Genomic DNA, 22,872 nt, shown 5'->3' on the forward strand with positions numbered 1-22,872 from the left:
TAATTTTACATTATCTGTGATCTGAACTATTTTTCAGTGTTATAGGATTTATTGCTATGAAGTCATAATTCCTTCCATTGACCCAATAATTGTTGGTCTAATAATTATAGTGCACCCCAATATTTAAGAACCTTTTACATATTTTTCTGCTTAAATGTATGCCACAACTTTGAGGTGTTGCAGATGTATGCTTGGCAAAAAGTGACAGCTTGGCAAAAAGTTTTATCTCAGAATCGAACCTAAATTTTAGATGATTCTTTGAGGCAAGAACGAAATTCACCTTTTATCACCTTACATATATCAGACTTCAGAGAGGCTCCACTCAGGCTGCTGCTGGCTGTTTGATGGAAATATTGATCGGGGACAGCTTTCAAGATATTTCCTCTGATCCAGTTCGACCTCGCAGCCTTCTTAGGGCAGCAGGTCTTCTCACATTAAACCCAAACATGTTGAAAGATGGTGGCAAAGACTCTAAATTGTCCATAGGTGTGAGCGTGAGTGTCAATGGCTGTTGTTTCATATGTGCCAAGGGAGCAACCAGTCCAGGGAGTACTGAAATCAGTAAAGTTAGTTCTGAAGAGGAGTTTGTCATCTGTAGTTAGAAGGGTTCTTATATTCTTATATATTTGCAATGTCCAACAGAAACCTTTGCTGAAACTTACCTATGTTCAACTGCGGATTACTAAAGAACAGAAAAAGGTAGAAAAAAAAATATGATTAAAGATGAGAGCCTACCCTTTATTTTGGTGTATACCATGCTAATGGTGTATTTTTGGAAATACACTCAGAAGAGTTGTTCATCCTCTTATAGTCCCATAACTTCTCTTCTTTTCTCCCAAACATTGGTTTGTGCCTCTGAGTAGACACCTGTGCTGTCTGAGAGTTCAGCACTATGTGTGCATTTTGCCCTAACCAGCTTGAGTGAAAAATATGTTATTACATTTTGCATGACAATATAGTTCAATTTCTGGGTGATCAGAACTGAATGCAACTGTATTAGGGAGCAGAGGTTAAAGATGGCAGAGCGCAGAAATCACATGATGACCGGCATTATGATAATAAGTGGTGCTTTTCTATAGAGGAGAGTGCCTCAACTCAGTTGACATGCACTCTACCACTGTATGCCCTGTGATTTGGATGTCTTCGATTCTTGATACGTGACCATTAAGGAAACTGGCTTGTAAATCAGAGACCATGCAGTTCAGTAATCTGCTGCACTCATTGTCAAGTAGCATTCGCCTTCTTCACTATTGTATGGCTTTTCTGCTCAGCGCAATTGGCACCATTGTTTGCAGTGTGGCCTTTGATTCTTGCTGGTTGTTGATGAGCAGGCTTGCACAAAAACTACATCATGGATTTGCACAGTTTATTTTGTAGAAAAGGATGTGGATCCACATTTGTCTTCAATTTGTGTGTGAAATATGTGTTAAATATCAATGGCAAAACATGGGCAAATACTCAATATGCATACATAGACAAACACATACATTATCAGAACTAGAAGGCTTTCAGTGCTGGGTATCATGTGTAGCTGCTCTATAGGAGTCCACAACCCAATAAAAAGGACATAAAATGAGCATACTATAATGGGCCCCCTTTAACATGAGAATAAAACATTTTAACTACATTTACAGGTCAGAAAAAAATTGTCCACTGCGAGTTCTTGCCACAGGGCAAGACGATCAACCAGCCCAACTACAAAGACATCCTGCGGTGTTTGGTTTGTTCAGTTAGCGAGAAAAGGTGAGAGTTGTGGCAGGACAACTCGGGGCTGCTTCACCATGACAATGCATCTGTTCACAATGCTCTGAGCATCCGACAGTTTCTGGCCAAGAAGAACAGTCCCTGTGCTAAAACAACAACTCCGAGCCACCCAGCCTGGCTCTGTGATTTTTTTCTTCTTCCTTATCCAAGCTCCAGGAGGTCATTAAGGGGATCTGTTTTGAAGACGTGGACAACATAAGATGGCTGTAAGTGCTGCAAAGGATCTCAGAAAAACTTCCAGGAGTGCATGAAGATGTAACAGGGACGCCAGGGAAAGTGCACATAACTCCAGGGGTATTAATTTGCAGAACTTGTAGTTTGGATTTGAAACATATCTTTTATATATTTTGTGACACCAGTTCTGGAACTTTTCTGACACACCTTGGCTGGAATTTACCAGTCCAGAGGTGAGCCTAAAAATTAATCAGGCTTTAACATCAATCACTCGGGACTTAACTTGGACCTTAGCCTGATGACTTGAAAATACTGAGTGTGAATGGAATGAGTAAAATTTGTTCACAAGTATTCAATTCAATTCGGAAGCACAAAATCCAAACAAATGCAGATAGAATAGGTGCAGATCTTGGAAGGTCGAGAAAGCTTTCTGCGCTGGTTATCATCTTTAGGTGTCTTTAACACAAGCAAACGCTGCCCTTCACTCAGTACTAACGCAGATTTTGCTCTTTGCAAAAAATGCATTTTTGCTTTTATTAAGAGATAAAATTCATATTAAGTGTAATTGAGTTCAGGCTGTTGGCCCAACCCCAACACAATATTTTCTGATTGTCAGTGGCCCTTTGGCCCCTGCCCTCCGTTGTTTTTGTTTTTTTGTTTTTTTTTATACTAATAATTTTGTAGATGTAACAGCTTCCTTTCTCTGACCAGAATGTAATGTTCTTGGCTAATTCAATTTATTTTCAAGGGCACTGAAATCTAAAAAGCACTTGAGGCCACTTATGCCATTGTTACAGTGCCAACTAAAGCAGATCTGAACAAATGTGATGCCTGCACTGAGACACAGATTACAATTACCTTGGAAGATTGGCTGTGGTGTGTCTTTGTAAGGACACGGGGAGACAAAAATGTTTTTCTGAAGTGTTTTCAGTTACATTTGGAAAGTCAGGAGAGTTTTTTTGCTCTGTTTTTAATTAATACGAAGCAATTCAACTGTGAATTCTCACAATCCTTCCTGATTTAAGACTTTTTGGCATGTTAAATCTTTCAGATCATAAAAATACTTGATTAGCAACCCTTCCTGATTTGATACTTTTTTGCATGTTAAAGATTTGCGATAATAAAAAATACTTGAGTGTTAGACAAACATAACCCAATAGATGCAAAATGCATTTTGTAAAGGATGATTTTCTTTTAAAACATGTAAGACCCACAACTGTAAAATGACACCACTTTTAGCTGTCCCAAATACAACCCTGCAATTGCAGTTTTTTTTTTTTTTTTAAGACCACATTTAGGCACATTTAATGCGACTTGGTTAGTTAGGTTAGGTTGCAAGTCCTGAAGCAGCAAAACAGCCCCAGAGAACCACACTACCACCACCATATTATACTGTTGGTATGAGGTCACTTTTATGTCAGATAAAATGGCATAAAATTTTACTTTTGTCTTGTCAGTATTTTCCCAAAGATCTTGGAGATCATCAAGGTATTTTTTAATTGTTTGGTGGATGAAAAGCGATCCCAAAATACATTGAGCAAGGCAAGGACACACCCAGCCAGGTTGCAGTATCTGACACATTGTGTGGTACATTTGTAGCAAAGCAAATCTATGTTTAAATGGGTTTATAAATGAGATGGAATTATTTATTTCTGTATTACCAAGTCACCCACATACCATCCCCGCAAACCTGGACAATTTGCACCAAGGGTGCTCATCATCTTTGTGTCAGAGATATGTCTTCTACGTGAATATGTTGAAATGTCCTGTTTGGAAATGGTATCGAACTTAAACTAAATATAATATACACTCTTTCATTTGCTTAAAAAAGTGAGCACACACTTGTGGTGCACCTAGACACTGTCTTCCTTGTCTCACCATTTTATGTTCTCCCATGAATTCCTTATGTGGTCTCCAGAGCATAATCAAGAGAGCCTTCTGGGCATTTTGTAGTGATTTACTAGTCCAGGCGAAGCTCTGAGGCGAGTTATCTGTAGTACGTGATGCAGCGTTGATCCCAGTAAACAAATGCAAGGTCGTCCATTGGTAATTAAGAAATGCCGCTTGAGCGCAGGATCTAAGGTTTTCTTTAAACAGTTGTCGGCTAATGGTAAATCAATACCAGAGCAGGAGGATGATTAAATATTCCATCTTTGACTAATGACATTTACGTGAGTGCTCCTCGTGGCTCTAAAGTCTCACAGCCTCTCAGCTTTCAGCATCAAACACATTTTAAGCACAGTCTGAATTATCTGCCATCATAGCACCAACCAGGAACAGGGCTAAAGGTCCGGCAGATCTGGCTGCATATAAAGTACTCCATCTAGCTCCAATTAAAAGATGCAATCGATTCAGGACCATTTGTATGCAATGGGAAGCAGCAAGCGTGTGAGAGGTGTTCCTCCACATTCTCTCGCTCAGAAGGAAGTGGTGGCCTGCTTGTGCAAACCAAGCGGCTTTGTGTGCACATGTCTTAGCACAAATTAATGAAATTACAAATACATTTGCCATAGTAAGGGTGGGGACTACGGATAAAAGGAGATTAAGGAAAGCAATACGGTAAACAAAGATAATCCTAATGCTCAATAACCCCCCCCCCCCGTCCCCTTGGAGGAGGTAATACATGTGTTGCTACTTTCGTGTGAATGACCTCTGGAGCTGGTTGAATCCATGTTGCACTGCAATTGTCATATAGTCTGACACATCTGTTCCCAAAACTCTGTTGCATACCCATTTTTGCCTTGAAGCCATTTACCCCTTACTCCTGTACACATAAAAAACATAAACCATTTTAAATTGTCATTAAATATTTCATTAATTGATTAATTCATTTTATTGTATGTAAGTAATTCATTCATTCATTAATTTTCTACCGCTTACCCTCACGAGGGTCGCAGGGGGTGCTGGAGCCTATCCCAGCTGTGTTTGGGCGAGAGGCGGGGTACACCCTGGACTGGTCGCCAGCCAATCACAGGGCACATATAGACAAACAACTCACATTCATACCTATGGACAATTTGGAGTCGCCAATTAACCTAGCATGTTTTTGGAATGTGGGAGGAAACCGGAGTACCCGGAGAAAACCCACGCATGCACGGGGAGAACATGCAAACTCCACACAGAGATGGCCGAGGGTGGAATTGAACCCTGGTCTTCTAGCTGTGAGGTCTGCGCACTAACCTGTAAGTAATTCTGGTTCACAAATTAGCTGTCTGCTGTGATACTACTCTGCATTCGTCCATTGTGATGAAAAGGGACCTGAGTCGAATGGCAAAGTTTGATCTGTGTTCCTACTCTCACCTATGGTCATGAGCTTTGGTTAGGGGCTCAAAGGCAAGATCGTGGGTACAAATGGCTGAAATGAGTTTTCTCCGTAGGGTGGCTGGGCTCTCCCATAGGGATAAGGTGAGAAGCACTGTCACACCGGAGCAACCTGGAGTAGAACCACTTCTCCTCCACATTGAGAGGAACCAGATGAGGTGGCTTGGGCATCTGGTGAGGATTTTGCATTTTCAAATTTTGATAAAAAGTTTTACATGAGCACTGGTAAATAAGAATTTGTCTACATATGTTTTATTTCAGCCGGCTGTTGAGCTCCTTCCGTTTGAATGAGTTGAACTTGAGCTTCCCTTTAGTCCACTTGCAACCACTATGATTTAAGTCTGCTCATTAATTGTCTACCAAATTGAAAGGGAAAGTTTTACAAACATGATAAAGCAGTGTCTAGAGTAGGCCAAGACATACAAGTAGCGATTAAACCTCATTTTCAGGGGAATTCCCACTCTCTCTCACAAACATTTACACGTTTTCACAGTGCAGGTTTTGGAATACCAATATGAATGAAATCTTCAAGATTAAACAATCTTAAGGCACAACATATTTGTTCATGCAAACAGAGCAATGAAGAAATATTCTGTCTCCATCCTTCTTTCTGCTCTGACTGTGCGCTCTGTGCAGTAGGTGTCCAGGCACACTTGTAATTATGAGAGTTATGTGCTAATTGTTTTTCAGTTTTATTCACATAACTCCTATGGCAATTGGACTACCCCTGGGGGTACCCCTTGGGAACCTAGGATTTAACATATTCCGTTATTGCCATATGTTACAAACCATTTCATAATATACGTGTAGAACTGAATTGTCCTGCTTCTGACCTGTGGCTGGCATCTAATCTCTGGTCTAATTTACCCAGGATAATGATCATTTCCTAAAAGCAATTAGGCCGGTGACACTATTAAACAAGCGCATTACATCACCATCAGCACTTGAGTCACTCACAGGTCTCCATCTGTGTGTGTGTGTGTGTGTGTGATGTGATTCTCTCCATCGCACCCAATCATAATGTACATTTATTAGTGTCAAGTAATGGCAACAAGCATTTAATGGATATGTGCTTCTAAATCATAAATTATTCATGCATTCAAGACAGTGCTAATGCTTCAGCCATCACATTACACAGGATGGGATAAATATGGCAGAAACAACAACTTCATTAGTAATATTCTCAGGTTTTTTTTTCTTACAGTATCAGCACATATACACAACTTCTGAACTATTCTACATAGCCATCACTGATTTGTTCATCTGCACATCCTTGATTAAATAATTACAGACAAACCTACTGACAATAAATCTCAATGCTAAATTAGACAAAAAAAACATTTAATCACCATCCATTCACTTTAAACACTTTGTTATTACAGGTTTCAAGTACAGAGATTCCTCTGTTACTTTTTTTAAGTCAAAAACTCACGGCAAAATCTGGCCTGGGTTTGCGTACGTTTTTTGGTATAGTATGGCGTACATCTTCTTATGTTGTTGTAATGGCTATTTCTTCTCTTTAGTATTTTTTTCTGATTCTTTGGATGTTGTTGCTATCAGAGAGGTGGTCAATTGTCACACAATTTTCCAATTGTATTAAACAATTACAGCAATAAATAATGCAATACATCTGGCAGCTCTGTTGCTCATGTATGATGTCAATATCGTTCTAACAATGTTATATCACAGGTCTCTGCTCTTCATTTGATCACAACTGCAAAATAACCCAGTATGGAGCCAAAAAAAGGTTGCAAGTGCCAACACTTAAAAAGGTGAGAAACACTATTGAAATAGGATTTCACAGGGGACTGTTGTCTACTGAAATATTAGCCAAACTGTTGTCCTGTTGAAGCCAGGAGCAGTGTGCTCTCACCGGGAAAGGTACACTAAAGTCAAACACATTGCACGTCCACACAGCGCCCTTATGTCCGACATCTGAGCTCCACCGCAACAAAGGTGCCTCTGACAAAGTGTGTCCGACAATGAGTGCTCCTCCTCTGGCAGGCAAGATTGGAGGGAGCGTCACATGTCCATCCTCTGTTATTATTATTGTCATTATTATTATTATTATTATTATTATTATTATTGCCTCTGCTTATGTCTCCCCTACAAAAATGTTGCTCCACACTTTTATTGCCCTGCTCACCTCAGAATCAGAGAGTGGAGTGGTGGCTACCTATGGTTTTTCGGCATGTCACGATCCACTGCCCGGCTTGTGTGGTCTGACATGCTGTGTAACTACACGAGGCGAGCTAGGGAATGTCAATAGTATCAAGTTGTGGCGGTGATGCAGGGTTTTTACAGAATGTGTAACAAATGTGGCCTGAGCTTGGGCTGTTCTGTAATGCTGTCCACAGTGCAGGATTTTTGACTACAGTTTTTCAATTCAATTTCATTCTGGTGCAAAAGCAACCCATACACTCGCCCTTACTTTAAGTGACACACACAACACATTTTCTCACATTCTGTTCTTAACACTTCAGACTTCTATGGCATAAATGTTACAAATTGAGTGAGCTTGTGGGTGTTTGAGGTCAGATTTCTATGGTACTTATTGAGCTAAAATTGCTAACGTGTTCAGATGAAATGGTGTGCACTGGAGTAGAACGTACAGTATGTGCGGGTGAAAAAATCTCGTATGACAACAAAATCAGGGATGCTGCAAGGAAATATTGTCTCATGTTGAGAGGCTCAAGAGAGTTTTTCTTGTTTTTTTTTTTTTTTTACCTGCTCCACCAAAATAGCTTTGGTATGGCATTATCAGAGAAGGACATGTTTACTGGCCAGGATTTTCTTGCCTGGAGGATTTCAAAGTTATACATGTTGGCCTGTGGTTTGTAGGCCTCACATCCCCGCAATGAATAAAGTATGTGTTTCATTACTGAATCAGTTGTTTGTTCTCCTTTGCTGCATTGCAGAAAAAAAATGTTTTTCCTTTGCAGCAGTTTTTGCTTCCACAGTCCTATTTATTACTTCTCATGTTGACAATGCCCAGATCAACAGCGAAATGCAAGAAACTGCAATGATTCATTTTAGTCATTAAGTTTGTCAGTGATAGTGCAGTACTCATATAACCTACTGTGTACAAAGATTAAGAACCTATAGTGCATGTCGATCGTAATTTTCTTTCCTTGTTTCCTTGTCTTTTGAATTAGAGTATAGCATAGAGTCAATAGTGTACTCTACCATAGGAGTTCAACATCTGCTCATTTGAGGCACCATGGCACACTTCAAACCAGATTGGTATCAGATGTAGTGGTTTCTTTTGTGTAAGATGCACAAAAGACCAAAATATGGGGCAAACAGTAATATGCAGGTTGTATTACTGAAACATGAGTTGCAAAAGTGGATTTTTGACTTAAACTTAGTACTTTTGAAGGATGCCAGTGCTTAAATGGTGCACAAATATGTGCAAAAATATATCTATTTTAAAAACAGAAACAAGTTAATTTGAGCTAGCTTACAATGCTGTAATTGGGATGCACTAAATCACCCTCTCAACGAGTAGCCCAGCAGGACTTAATGATGTGTTGATGTTGTGGATAGCGTTACAGCAAATTGTGTGTACACTGTTGGAATTGAGCACTGCGGATGGTGTGTTAAGGTCAACAACAAAGTTTTTTTAAAAAGGGTCAGACTCTGTGTGCCTCTATCAGGACGAACAATACGTAATTTGCACAATATCCCCGAGCACTTGTTGCAAGTGGCTGAGTCTGCATTAATTAATTACATACTGAAAGCTGATTTTTTTTTCAGTCCGGTTACTACGTCAGAACCACTGCCATAACAATACCGATTTTCAGAAAGCATTCCTCATAGAGAGAGTCACTATGCACATTAGGCAATGTATGAACACACTGACGCCATTTGTTGAGGTTCATTGGTAGGTAATATGCATTTTCTTTAAAGGTCACAAGATTCGGTAACAGTAAAATGTTTACATGAGCACATTAGCATCCAGGCATCAAATATCAAGGGACATTCAAGCAGCGAAACTTAACAAGGCAAACTTGACAGGCGAACTCTCGAGGGGAAGGAGAATTAAACTTTTAGCCTTTGACATATTCTCACAGACAAAACAAGTGACAAACAGGCTTGCCAACATTCATGTAACCTGACAGATCCTCTATTGAAATAGCAATGCAGCAAAGTGCAAGTACACCTGTCACAGTATGCCAAAATGAAACCTATGATTAATTCAGAGACTGAATACGAGTCCTTGGTGTTGTGTCTGACTGCCTCCCATATAAAAGATCATTGTTCTTTGTGCTTACCAACTGTAACAGTGGCTCACAGAAGTACTGCCACTGTTGTCATTTACAACTAGAAAGAGTGTAATCCCCTCTGCATTGTGGTTAATTGGTTCCGTGAAGTACAATTCATTCTATATAAATCAAATGCTTTCATAGTTAGCGCATAGAAAACCTGCTTACAACCTTCGACGTATGATTTTTTAATATTATTAGAGCCCTCTAAACATACAGTAACACCCCTATATCCATCATTACACTCATATTACTTAATATAGTGGATATAATCAAAGAGAAAAAGGCACATATATATATGCTCTTTCAAGGCACACAGAATATTGTGTATTATGGCTATACAACCAAAGGAAGATTACAGAAAGATTCCCTGACTGGAAGAAAAACTCAAAACACATTGCAAATGTTCACCTGACTGCAACTTTAAAATAAATTTCAGTGGTAGCAGAGCTGGGTTAATAATGATGACGTACAGTCTGGGGTGAAGCCTTGCCCATGTGAATTCTCGCAATATTTGAAAACTGTTGCATGACTGGCAGGTTTGGCAGACAGCACCTGTCACACAGAACTAAATGGAAATGTCAAAATTACCGTTGATGTCTACTTGGCATCGCTGATGAGAGTAGATTAATTTGTTGATTTGACAGACTCTTTTGTTGGAACAGAAATATGAATTTGTTTCACCGTTGTAATCACACTCGCCCATAAACGTCAGTATGTTTGTGTGGGATGAGAACACAGAGAAACTTTGTGCAGTGAGACGCTAGATATTGATGTATTCTTGTTCTACACTGTGAAAAATATTGTACATACTAGTCATACTGCAACGGGAAATGGGGCGATCATTAATTTACTGAAGGTTCACACTGTGCAATGGAGCATACAACGAATACAACAAATACAAGGAAGCAAAGTCCAGGTTCTAAAGGCTGCATCATTGCATCATCAGGTTGCTGTCACTGCATCAGTAAGGTGGAATTTACCTTTTTTTTTTTACTTTTCTATTTAACACACACTATGGCGTGTGTGTTAAAAAGAAAAGTAATTTAAGGAGCATTAGATAATAAAATGGTGGTGAAGGTGATGGTTGGGGATGAGGGGCCAAATTCAGATGTCCATGTTAGGGTCATTTGAGTCACGGAAGGAGAAACTCGCAGCAGGTTTTAGCAGTTTATTTTTAGTTCATCTTGAACTCCAAAAGGTGCAAAAATGGACACCACAAGATTGATTTTGGCGAGAGGTGGTCTACACCATGGACAAAGTGCCCAGAGAAAAGTCACATAGGAACAGGGAGAACATTCAAACTTCCTCGCCGTGAGGCAGATGAGCAAAACACACTTTCACAGTGCAGTGCATGAACACAGACCACTTGGGATCCATTTATCCATCCATGTTCTTGTGCTTATCCGGGTCACAGCGACAGCAGCCTCAGAAGTCCAGACTTTCTGGTCTCCTGCCACCTCTTCCAGCTTTACTAGGCGGGACACCAAAACATTCCCAGCTGTAAGACATAATCTCTCCCGGTCTGTCCCGAGGACTCCTCCGGGCTGGTCATGCCCAGAACACTTCACCAGGGAGGCATCTCCTCCCGACTGGTCATGCCCAGAACACTTCACCAGCGAAGCATCCAGGGGCATGGGGACTAGATGCCCTAGCAACCTCAACTGGCTAATCTCAATGTGAAGGAGCAGCAACTCTTTTGTCATTAGTTTGTGACTTTTCTTTTCTATGCATTTCTTGCAACCCTGTTTACTATTTACAACAGAACATAATTGTGCGCAACTCTCTACGGAGTGTTAGACATTAGACCCCACCATTCCTCTTTAGACAAATTCATCTCTGATGATGGTTCAATAAGCCCTTAAGATTAATTGTTTGGAGTTGGACAATGTTTCATTATTATTAATTGCATTATTCTTGCAGCCAAACTGCATCCTGTCAGTAAAACCACAAAAACAAAACAATACATTTGGGTTGACTGCATAAGTGACAAGCACATAGTTAATCCTCAGCCTGTCAATCAAAATGATATATGGAACCCAGTCTGAAAATTCCCTGTATTTGTCACTCCTTCTTTCATATTTCCAGATTCATTAACTCCTATCCTCTCGGCTGGGGCAGTCCAGCGGAAAGCTGCAATAGCCTCCTGGTGTTCAACTGAGACTTGCTCACCTTTGTGCAGCTCTGCATGGGGCAGCTGAAGCCTTTACATGTCAGTAATCATAAGCTGCCCCAAGATTGCCTGAGGGCTGCTGATATGAAATAACCAAAGGCCGCTGCAGACATTTTTGTTTGCTATTTCTTTGTTTGATATGGTTCCATGGTATGATATGGTATGGTTGATATGGTAATTCCAATAGATTGACTATGACTTTTAAAACAGCTAGATGGAGATCATCATGTCAGATTTATTTTTATGAACCAAAAACTTCTTAAATGCATAATAACAATATAAGAAAAACAATTAAAATGGCAATGACTAGAACAGCACACATCCAGCAACTGGCTTCTCCTATATTCTCACACATTGTTGCCTCGGAATCTTAAAAATGTCCATGTCACTATTTTAATCATTACAATGCAAATATTTTGAGACATGATGAGGTGTATTCACCCCCCCCCCCACACACACACACATACACATCATCTTGTGAATCACTTCAGACATCTGCTTCATAAATGACATGCAGTCATAAATTTAACGGTGTGTGAACACAGAGGGCATAATAGATGTGTTGCTAATGAAAACAGTGCCCCAACATTTTCGCAATGAAAATGAAAATGCTGCTGTAGGGCAATATGCAACTGTAATTTGTAATTTGACCCAATAAATGAAACTTGAAATCATTTGAACGCTATATTATGGAGCAGTATTCTGGCAGTAATATAAAAAAATAATAATAATTTTAAAATTAAAATAAAAAAATACACATGGTGGTTGTCCATGATGGAAAGGAGCCTCCTCAATATCCTTTGCTCTGCCACGGATGTCAGGGTGTCGTCCTTAGTGGCAATGACAGAGCTTGCCTTTCTCAACAGTTTATCCAGGCGTGTGGCATCCTTCTTCTTGAGGTGTGTTTCCCCAGCACACTACTGCATACAGGAGGGCACTATTTGTAGCAGTTTCTTGCATACATTGAAGGATGCCAGCCTTCTGAGGAAGTACAGACAGCGCTGCCCTTTCCTGCAAAGGGCATCTACAGTATGTTGGCAGTCCAGTTTATTAGTATCCAGATGCACTCCAAAATTGTTTGTTGTTGCTATGTCATCTTATTAGTACTACTTTCAGGAGACCTATGAATATCAATTAAAATTTACATCTAACCGTCTGGTCTTCTCTTATCACAATCATTTCAGGAGTGTCTTATGTTGTCTACTGAATGTACCATTCTTTTTGAAAGAACAAAAATATTGTTACTTAAAAAGACAGAGGGTTGACAGAATTTCCTAGCGATAATAAGCCAACAATCCTGCAAAGCTGCTGGGGCTCACTCAAAACTGATCTACCTTTCTGGGCCCCAGGCCCTTTTAACAATGACAGCCATTATCAGAAACATATTACGATAGATTGGGGAATAGAGAGAGCCCGTGGTTTGGATCCATTTGCCACATATATGGCACAAAGCGCTTCTTGTATAATGTTTCTTTTTTGTAACCACCGGGCCTCCTCTCTTATTTACCCCTTGAGCATAGAGGGAGAAGAGAAGAAAGGAAAACGAGGAAAACAATATCAGGCAAGAATGTGTGATGTGACACTGCAATTAGCACAAAGCTGCTGACACTGTCCATCACAATAAACTATTCACGATCTGCTTTTCTGTGTACATCTTCCTCGGCAAGGCAGCTGGCCCCATAATGAGGGTAAAACGCCTCATCTTCGCACCCTTGCCTTTAATCATGCACCAGTTCAACGCCAGGCTTTGAGAGCTCAACTGGAATAGTGAAGCCATTCAGCTGCATTTAATTCATATGATAGGTTAACAATTCTTCAATCTGAATGAATGCTTGCCTTAATAGGCATGTACTATACAGTATATAAATGTAGTCACACGCAACATGCTCATTTGCGTGCATAACCAAAAGCACACCCTGTTATATTGCGAGTGAAAACCATGCAAAATACAATTACATAAATTTTATACATGACTGACCTTGACTATTAATAATGCAGTTGTTGGGAGTGGAATTAAAGCCCCATCCATTTCATTCCATCCATCCAGTTAAACCATGCCCACTTCCGGTTTATGCCCTGCCTGCCCCGAGTGCAGATACGGATACATATAACGGTATAATGGTGTTCCTATTTCTCACCTTCTTTATCAAAATGCTCAATTGCTTTTGCTCCATTTTGGGTTATTTTGCAGCCTGGATCAAAACATAAGCAGAGACTTGAGATAGGAAGAGCAACCGAATTCAATACCTGATGGTAAAACACAAAGTTTCTGGTTTCTGTGTTGATCTTGCTGCCACATTGTGTCTTTGTCAACACATCATCATGTCTTCAAGTTAAAAGAAACTTTAAATATTTCTGTATCTCTTTTATCCGCCATTCATATGTATTCATATGTATTTTGAATTGTTGTCTGCATGCAAAACTATAAACGTGTGTTCTGTGTTAAAACGTTTTTGACTTTCTGAAACATCCACCTTATCGTGGTGGAGGAGTTTCCATGTCCCAAAGATCAGAGGAGCTAAGTTGTTGTGGGCTTTTATGGCCCTTGTAGGGCCAGCCATGACAAACAGGTCCTAGGTGAGCGATTCAGCCATAGTCATATGTACATCTTGGTCATCATTTGACCAGTCATAATCTAGTATATTATCTTGTGTACATATTTAAATGGGACTCCTATAGAGCAGCTACATACAATAACCTGCACAGAAAAAGTTTTAGCTCTTCCAGATTCTGCACCTATTCCAGCCGTGTATTAGCTCAGAGTGGTAACAGAGGCACCGTTGGTGCGGTGTAGCTCAGGAGAAGGCGTGTGGGCTTTCCTCCAACCTCGCCTGCCCGAGCAGGAGCACTCATTGTCGGACACACTTTGTCAGAAGCACCACTGGGACCCTGGACACAGCGTGTCCGACATTAATGCACCTTTCTCGGCGAGACCACGCTGCTTCTGGCATCAGCAAGACTTTGGTGGATATTTCGCATTCACATTCGCAAATAGTCCCATGTGAAATGCTGCTGATAGTTGACAATATTTTTCTCTTCATCCAAAGACTTCTCCCTCAGCTTGCCTCGTAAAAAGAGAAGCAGAGCTTAGGGGAGGGCTGCCTGCTCCTCTGTGACATCACAAGGAACAGCCCTCTGAAAAAGAATGCTTTGAGTCATCCCAAACTTTCACGGCTCACTTTCACATGCTCGAACCTCATTATCTGAAACGTTTGCATCGTTTAACACAAGAATACAACATTCTAACTACATTTATAGGTCAGAAAAGTGGAAAAAGCATAATTGGTCCCCTTTAATGACCTCTTATTCCTGCTCCGTATCATTTTATCCTTTGAATTCTGCCTTTGCTCAATTAGAAGTGTGGCGCACTCTTACTGGCAGACTCGGTTTGACAGAACCATCACTCCTCGCTCTTTACTCTTTGTCTGCTCCTTCCACCAATAATGGCACTGTATCCATTGAGCGTGATGTAAATGGAAAATTATATGCTTGTTGTCAGCTGAGTGTAGTCGTACCGCAATGACCCATATCATGTTAAAAGGTAATGGAGGAAGGAAGGGGCAATAGCAAGAGCGTAGACTCCTTTTTTCAGCTACCAGACTAGATACACTGCTTTTCTTTGGCAGAATGTATATGATTGGTGGATTTGTGAATGTATTTAGTCATGTGACGATATAAAGAATGTATAATCTTACCACCCCAAAAGAAGGAGCTGGGGCCCAAGCCAAATCCTGTGGAGTAAGTACAACTTCACCCCAAAAAGACAGAAAAGAAATCAAACCATTACAAAACTCAGCCAATCTACTTATCCAGTCCATCAAGCAGCGTTTTCTCTTCAAATGAATTAATTGCAGCAGCTGGGTCTACCAGCATAAAAACAGAGTCCTTCTTGAAATTAGTTTCGATTTCAAAATTACTGGGTGCCATCTTTGGGCTTGAAGCCCAGACTTTAGTGCAGCAAAGCTGCAGTTCTTTTTCAGATGGCCTCACTGGTTGATGTGTGAGCTTGCTCATTAAGCACTTTAGAACACTCTCACTCAGACACTGGCTTTATCAAATATTACAAATGGATCTATATCAGTCTGCTCAAGTTTTAAGACCACGGGCCCCCAAATTCTCCTTCAATGGTGCTTCAGGCAGAATGAATGTGGTACTCAAGCAGTAAGGGTAACAAATCATAACTGATTTAACTGCAAACACATTCATGTACTCACTGGACTGCCATATTACAGAATGTACACATAGTCTCCACACTTCAGCAAAAAAAACGCTGCAGAATTTCTAGATGTGTAAGTAAGCCACTTGTTTACTGGACATTTCTAACTTTGACTACTTTTACCATTGGCTGCAACAGATCAATGCGGCTTCTAAAGATAAATGATAAATCCCTTGCGTGCACTAGGCTAACGAAGCAGATAACATTAATCTGTTCGCTTGCCCTCAATAAATCAGTCAATTAACTCAGACAGGCATACCTGTCTTATTAATGGTGTCCCCTGTGTTTAATTATTTGCATACCTTTTAAGAAGCTGAAGCCTGTATCTCCCCGTTTATAAAAATAAAACTAAATTGAAAATAGAATGTTGCAGGAGCTTGTTATGGATGTCGGCCTGGCAGACGGTTTTCTTATTGGAAAATCTTCTTTCCTTGATTTGAAATAGCTGCAAAGTTCAAACTTCTATACCTTTGGCAAGACTTCAAAAGAGAGAACACAAATGAAATCAGCGATCACACTTCAACACATTGCATGAGGCCTATTTACGCAAGAACCATATAATTCAATAATAGTGGTAGATCTAAATATATATGTACATAGACATCGTACATATTATATTATTATATTATTTATATTATTTAAATTGTATTTTTCAATTTTATTTCTCCTATTATGACTTTTGTTATTATGACAATTTTATATAGACACTACTCATCTGCTCCCTCCACATTTCCATTTCCTGCTTGAGTTAGGACCAGTACCGTTGAGAACCATTAGTGTCGGTGTTAACACAAGTCTGCTGTCTGCTCATTATGGCTCAGTTTGGCCTTCTAGCTCAGGGAGCATTCGGGGGGGGGGGGGGGGGGGTGCAGCACACATTGAGGGCAACTGAGCTAGGGCACCACAACCACTTGGCCTCTGAGAGAAAGCACACAAGGGAAGATAATAGCACCTTGTTATCGCAGAGATTTTTTTTAAACAAGCATTTTTAAGCACAGTGTGTGTCTGCAGATATTACATCATCATATCCCCGTCCCATCTTTCTGTCCTTATCTTTGACCTTCTTGCAGGACCAAAAAAAACATCTTATTCACACATTCAATTAATTAAATTAGTGAATGATGCAGTAAAAGTAAATGATGTTCTAAGACAAGTGTTGCATTGTATTACAATCAAGAGTTTAAATCAATTTGCAAAATACAAAAACATGGGTTACATAATATTAAATGTAAAAGTGAATAAGTAATTAAACTACAACGCAATAAAGTTGTGTTGACTTTGAAACTGAGGGAACTGTTTATCAACATTTCCCATCCATCCATGGAGTTGCTGTGAACACACTGACAGCAGGAAGTGATAAGGGTTATGCAGCACAAGACTGCAAGTGTGCAAACACAAATGTCAAAACATGTGAGACGGCATGCAAAAATAAATAGCAATAAAAAGGAAATACAAGGTTGTCAAAAATGAATTCACTTTGTAGTAAAGTGACCTTTTATATAAAAGCTTGCAAAAGGAGCATAGCCTTCCTGTCGTCGCCATGGTGATCATAGATATTCTACTAGTTGTGTGTGCATTCATGCTTATGTATGCATGTACTAAATTTTTTAGCTTCTAATAATCCAAATTTGTATAAGATGTTGTAGATAATTCACTGGTTGACACAACTGAAACTGGATACTAATAAATATTTTTAAGAGGAAATAATGGTTTTGTCCTGTGTGCATTACTTCAGATTCCCTCTGCATGTCCGCATCTTTATTGGTTATCATCACTAACTCAAAACATCACATTCGATATCCAATGTCACATTGTTTTTGGTTTAAAATAATTGCCTTTACTTTACTTTATGCCATGTAGCCTGCACACTGGGCTGTCTTTTGGGGTTGCCAAAAAACCTCTACACATCTTAAATACAGTACTAACATCCCAGACTCCCCAAAGTGAGCCCTTTTGTGTGCTTTGTGTAATACTGTATCTTAATGTACACACACATTTAAGCATTCCACGGAGGCTTTATCCCAGCTGTGTTCCACTGTTCCACAAAAAACACACAAGCATGCTGGGTGTTTGCTGCAAAACTACTCCCTGACTTTCAATAGTCAGTTTTGATGCAATGTTAAAAATCTAAAAAGGTAAACAATTAGAACAATTCTACCGTTTGTGTTCATTTGAGCTGACTTTGGGTATCAGTCAAACATCCAGTCACACTCAAGTTTACACCTATGGACAAATTAGAGTCCCACTTTGCCCCACCTCAATGTTTTTGGGTACCCAGAGACAACCAATGCACATAACGGAAAATAAATCACATGCTTACGGTATTGTTGCTTATTATTTTCCATTATTGTCACTGCAAGAAAGTCGCCACCATTTTTTTCGTTGTTAGTCCTGGTATACTTCATTTCTCTGCTGGCCATGTTGTTTCAACTTTGTTGACATGAAGAGGTCATCATTAGTGTAAAAAAAAAAAACAGACATTGTCAATCAAGCAAAGTCTCAGACATTGTTCTGTCTTGTGTCTCTTACACTCGGGTCCACTGCACTGCGCCATTCACGGAAATTGCAAAGCGCGATGGCCACATCCCGTTGGCATGGTGCAGCACATAGCCCAGTTAGTCTCCTTGTCTGGTTCTATCATCTTCTCTTGTGAATTTAAATTTGTCAGGAGCTGTGCCATAAAAAAATATATATAGTTTGATCATTAATATCAGTAAATGCGACTTTAAATGTTTTTTCCCTCTTCATAATGCATTTTTTTTTTTGGACTGATGCAAGTTATACTCCAGAGCCACTTATAGTCTGTACAATGCAGTCATTATTTGTATTGGTATTAAATAGTCAAGTAAGGAGTTTTCAAAGTTGGACTTCGGATACAAGAGTGAGCTCCCATAGGTCTAACTTAATGTGTCAGCACAACACTACACAGGGCAAAGGTGAGGAGAAAAAAAGCCACTGGTCCTTCATGTCAACACTCCACAGTTAGGCTCTGGCAGACAGGGGCAGGAGCAGCCAAATCGGAGGAAAAAAATGTAGCCCCAAGGTCAATTCACATCATGGATTGTTGAGCTGAAGGCCAATTTATAGTGAGTCTGCGGGAATGTGTGTGTATCCAAGTGATATTATGAAAACACTCAAGCATCCTTAACTGAACCTGTGATTGCAAAATATTGTTTTTTTTAATCCTGAGGTCAGTGTTAGCCTAAAAAATACAGGAAAAACAGAAAACACTGTGTCCCCTTTGGCCTACGTCATATACATCTTAGACTATGCTGGCCTTAATTATCCGCAAGGCTACACTGTTTGCAATTGTCAAATACAATTACCCAGCTCAGCCTGATAGCGTTGCTTCAGCATCAGAAGTCATCAGACGAGACAAAAGAATTTAAATCCTCCCTGGCCCACACAAAGACTCAGTATAACTGCGATAGCAGTTTAAAGCGTCAGCTTGCACATTATGTGCTTCTTGCTGTTTTAACAGAGACCCAGTTTCTTGGTTTTTGAGGTCTACAATTCAACGCATTAATCAAGGCAAACATAGAGCCAGGTTTATTGTCATTCTCATTTTCCATACAGTAGGGGACTTGAACTGCCCATCTTGAGACACCGAATGTCAATACTGTCCATTATTGTCAAGTATTTTGGCTTTGCGCCATGCATCGTTGCTATTAAAAGCAGTTACAGGTGTGTACTCTTAAAAAAACCATCATTAGGCACTCTCAGGTCGAGAGTCCAATCTGGCATAGATTTCCCAAGACTCCTGGATTCCACGGAGGTGTGCGAGGTCAATACATTCATATGCTCACAGTATGAGTAACAACTCCTGCTTGCTCAGGTACATCTCCTTTGGACATCCCACAGGGAAAATGTCCCATTTATGAGTTTTATGGTTATTACTTTCTTTCATTTGCAATAGCCTTGGACATATCTAAAACCCCTTTGCCCCTCCCAACATCTTCTCTATTTGCACATGGGTGATGGCCAGTGTAAAACAAATTGGTTTTGTGACAGATAATATCACAGACATGACTATGCATTCAAATCCACATTCTCCATGATTCAAAGGCCAATATGTTCCACTAGGTAAAATTGGTCTGTGTTAAGAACAGTTTTCCCTGAAAGTACAATTTACTTTTGGATTTTTGGTGATAATGATAATGTTTTGTAAATTGTTTTCAAAGTAATCATTGTCAGTATGTGCGTAAATAATAAACTATACATGCATCTATACGGCATACAATATATATCACTTGATACAATATAGTTAACATTGTTTTCAAGGTATGGTGGTTTGGAGTGGAGTCCCATGTTCAGAGGTGTATTAACAAAACTTAAAAATTATCTTTCAAACGTACACTTCTTATAGATAAAAACGTCTTTGTGCCTGCGATTGATTGTGATTAATTACGAGTCAAACAAGAGACGGCCGACATGGTCAGCTTCGCTATGTGTGGAGCCAACGAGTCAGCCTCCGATTCATTTATTCTAAACATAAGAATGGGTTTGAAACTGAGTGGAAGGACGTAATAAGCAGCCATAAATGTATGACTTCCTGAGAATCTCAGAATCAGCTTTATTATTATTATTATTATTATTATTATTATTATTATTATTATTATTATTATTATTATTATTATTATTATTATTATTATTATTATGTATTTAGTACGTATTATTCCACAAGGAATATGCCAAAGTCAGATAATGAAGTTTGTGCATTTGGAAATGAGCCCTGAAAGAAGTTTGGGATGGGTCTGAACGCTCATTTTCAGGGAATTTTATCACTGGCTTTCTGTGACGTCACAATGAACCGAACTTCCTTATATGGAAGCTATAGGCAAGCTCTCCTACAATGTTTCACTGCTCTGATTTTCGCTCTGTTCATTCATGTATTATCAACTCCTATACCGACTGACTTTGACCAATTAGACAGTGGTGTTTGGCAGTAGTTCGAATGTCTTTGGGAATGCTTGGGAGGGTGACCAATCACAGCAGAGTGGGCGTGTGGGGGGTGTAATAACTTAAAACAGACCGTTTTGGAAATCCAAGAAAATACAGCTGGAATAGGTGCAGATTCTGTGAGATCTAGAAAGCTTTCTGTGCGTAACTGCTCTAGAGGAGTCCACAACTCAATACAAATGGCTGAAAAATTAGCATAATAGGTCAAATAGAGTGAGGGAGCAATAGTCAAATGGAAATGGAGCGAAGGATGACTGTATATTGTATATTCGAGATATAGCTTTTGAAAGGTATGAAGAGTTGGCTTGTCATCATGACTGTCGTGTTATCCCAACTGGCTGTTTCCTGAATAGGAATTAGATTAAAGCTGGTGACATAAAATGCCTCACTTTCCGGCATTAACATTTCAGGATGCACCGCTTGCAATCAGCTCTCAGCCATATGCTCTGAGGCTTAATGAGCCGTCTGATTGTGTCTGCAAGTCGAAGATATATTATTATTACACGGCTACCATTCATAAGACTTGTAGAAGTACAGTTCTAAGAATGGTCACACAATGACCAATGACTATTCTGTGGGTAGGTTGATTTTCAGTTGAAGAATAGCTGACAGTTGATCGTTGTATGCAAAAATCTAAATCAACAGACAAGATTGAATGGTATAACACTGGTTTATATGCCACCTCTTATCACAGCAATGGAAATGTACCCCCTCGGGGTTGTGAGCAGAATAGAGACGATTTCAGATTTATCAGATCAGATGCATCGTCAGTAGATATTTGAAGTCCAAACACAATTGTTTCTCTGAATGATTTTAATATGGTTAAACCAGTCAATCATAGGGCACCACCATTCACACTCACATTCATTTGGGTGGGTCATTAAGCGCCGCAAATTAACTTAAAATGCATGTTTTTGGATCGTGGTGGGGAACCAGAATGCCCAGAGCAAACCCTTGCAGACACTATATGTACTACTATATGTTACTTGTATGAGATAAACACTTAAAAAGAATGAGCACTAAAAGGCATTGTAAATGGTAAAAAAAAATATATATATTGTTGATACCACTGAACAGTAAAACTGATTAACCTTCTTGCTTTAACCCCGGCCCGTGGTAAAACTTCATCACAGTAAATTCTTCCTCTTACTTTGATCAGCCTTAGTTGTGACAGCAGGGATTAATGGATGTTCAGGCATATGATGTCATAGAGGATTTAGGGATAGATATTTGATTCACGAAGTTACGTTTGTTTCAGGATGAGACTAGCCGGGGTTGACCTCAAAAATCAGTTTGGTATCCCAGCAACGTCTCGAACAGTGAGTAGTGATTTTACAGAAGGCGCATCAGTCTCATTGTGTACATTTTAACTCGTCCTTTCTCTGTCCTTAAAGAAGTCTGTCTTTGCACATACTGTGTATGGGACAGCATGCATGACACTGTATATTCACTCACATGGCAACAACACTAAGAGTGTTAAAAAGGTTTTTCCAATGAACAGTTCCCAAATAATCATGGAATGGTCATTTGTTGTAAATATGGGCATCTTAACGCTGACTTAGTTTATCCACTAAGTCAGATTGTTTATCCACAATCTGAATAATAACGATGAAAGTGGCATGTCTTTGTGCCACTTGTTTTGTCGCGATCATCATTTTGCTTCTTTCAAGCATCACTTTTCCTTCCAGCCCATCCATTTGTTTACAAAGTGATGCATTTTCATCAAATCCATAATGTGTTTCTTTCTTTGTATAACGAGAGGCTTCAATACAGGTAAAAGTGATGTTAAATGTCATGCTTCACACTAACAATTGGTCCAAATGTCAATTTCAGTCATCAATTATATGCATTTCAAATTTTACATTAATATTTTTGGGTGTCCGGAATGGATTATTTGGATTTACCTTTTTTCCATTGCAAAAATCTGTTTACCTACCTGCAAGATTTGGTTTTAGAGGTACTCTCTGGAAAGGATTAATCACAGAAAACACTGTTATTGA

This window comes from Doryrhamphus excisus, linkage group LG15 (assembly GCF_037039965.1).
Source record: "Doryrhamphus excisus strain RoL-2023G ecotype Guam linkage group LG15, RoL_Dexc_Guam_v1.1, whole genome shotgun sequence".
Taxonomy (NCBI): Eukaryota; Metazoa; Chordata; class Actinopteri; order Syngnathiformes; family Syngnathidae; genus Doryrhamphus; species Doryrhamphus excisus.